Below are 1,985 nucleotides of genomic sequence, written 5' to 3'. Positions count from 1 at the left end.
TTTCTTGCACAAGACGTCAAAATTATTGGCCCTTATTATGAGTTGCATTCGATTTTCTATCTTCGCTGGTTATCGAAGATCGAAATTGAAATTCGTATTATGAGCTATGCAACCGTGTCGAAATTTTCGTTGAGTATCGAATTTTCTGTCGAACAGAATTTTCCTTTTAATGGTGAAGCGAAGTGTTAGAAAATTGTGAAAAATGTATGATTTTGCATTTGTTTTCTTACTTTTTGGCGGCTAGACACTAATTTTAAACAATTTTTATTAATTTCATGCTGTTCTAACGTCGTGAGTGCTAAACACAAGCTGGAAAGGCTGGTTTTACTTGTGAAAGAAAATCCCAATAATCAGTTGGCAGTAACTGCCATACCTAAGCAAAAGCGTTGGGCGGAGCGGTTTCCTAACGCCCTGTCAAAATCAGATTTTCCAACCGCTCAGCGTTGACGCCGCGTTTTTTCGGTATGCTTCATACAAATTTTATGCGCATGAGAATTTGTTGACAGACAGACAACGCTGACGCTTTTGTTTAGGTATGACAGTATCTCTGAGAGCAAAATCATAGAGCTGTTTATAGTTTTAATATATTTTAAATAGATTTGGATCACAAAATTTCTTAAATATATTGTATGTCAAAATATATTCGAAATACTACACTTAAACTCTCTTACACGTTTTCTGCTCCTGGCCAGTTTTCTAAGCTCTCGTCCTCTGAGGAATCGATGAACCAGAACTCCGTTGTACTAATTTTTACGTTTTTATATACTGCTATTTGCAAATAAAAATAATTTGCAAATACCTAACTCACTGTTTATTCGATGGTGGAAAGTCCTTTTTTAATATTGCCTGATTATAAAAGGGTAATAATATGACCATCGAAAAAGAAAATAAAGTTAAACATGGCAACGTCTTGATTATAAAAAGGCAATAAGACGACCATCAAAAAAGAAAATAAACCTAAGAATGGCGGCGTCTTGCGCTTATTTGCAGCACCACTAATCAATACTTATTTGCGTGATTTAGTTATTTGCAAATAAAAAATTAACTCAGCATTTATACGGCAAATTTTACCATTTTGCAAATTGTTATTTGCAAATAATACGTGCGTATAAACGTAGTAATAGACTCGCTTTCTTTTTTATTTCACTTTAATTTGTACAAATTTACATATGTAAAAGCACACTATTTAGTTTGCTCGATTTGTAAACAAAGCTTCTCAGCGGTGAAAAATATACTATTGTGAACAACCTAAACGAGCGAAATTCACAATGGTGCTGTTCTTCGTCGAATGAGCGCATTAATACCGAATGAAAATTCGTTTGATCAGCACTTTCGACCACAGTCGAAGATCGAATGCAACTCGTAATAGGTTCATTCAATAACTTTTCCAGTAAGTACTTGCAGCGAGAGCGTAAAAGAAAAATAGAGAGTAAAAGCTCAGTTAGTCTAGACTTAATTTCCGTAACTTAACTTAATTTAATATTTTGGCTAACCTGTTATATGAGAAACTGTGTTGGCGGTTAGTTAAAACTTAACTTACCGTAAGAAACTTAAGAACCTGTAGATTTTAGGTTCTAAAGTTACGGCCTTACGGAAAATGAGAGCGGTGAGAGAATCAGGCTCGCCAGACTCTCGGTTTTGTATTTCTTAGAAATAAATGACAGCAAACATTTTTGTTTGCATACATTTTTTTTGATATGGCATTTTAGCCAGCGAACTGTTAAACAGCTGAAAAAGGAAATTGATGATTTCTTACGGTAAGTTAACTTAAGTTAAGTCTGGACTAACTGAGCTTTAAAATTGAGAGCAAGAGAAAATTTCCAGGAAAAGTTATTGAACGCAAAACTAGTAAAAGCTTGCAACTTAAGCCATTTTGACACTTTCTGACGGTTAAGTTTTGGCGCGCAATTGTTTTTTTAATTGGGAATAGTTCCCATCGTCATAAAAATAAAAAAATATACAATAGATTTAAATTTTTCATCCAT

The sequence above is a fragment of the Rhagoletis pomonella genome, unplaced genomic scaffold (assembly GCF_013731165.1).
Source record: "Rhagoletis pomonella isolate Grant_MI unplaced genomic scaffold, Rhpom_1.0 Rhpom_scaffold_00025, whole genome shotgun sequence".
Classification (NCBI taxonomy): domain Eukaryota; kingdom Metazoa; phylum Arthropoda; class Insecta; order Diptera; family Tephritidae; genus Rhagoletis; species Rhagoletis pomonella.
This window is presented reverse-complemented; position numbering follows the sequence as displayed.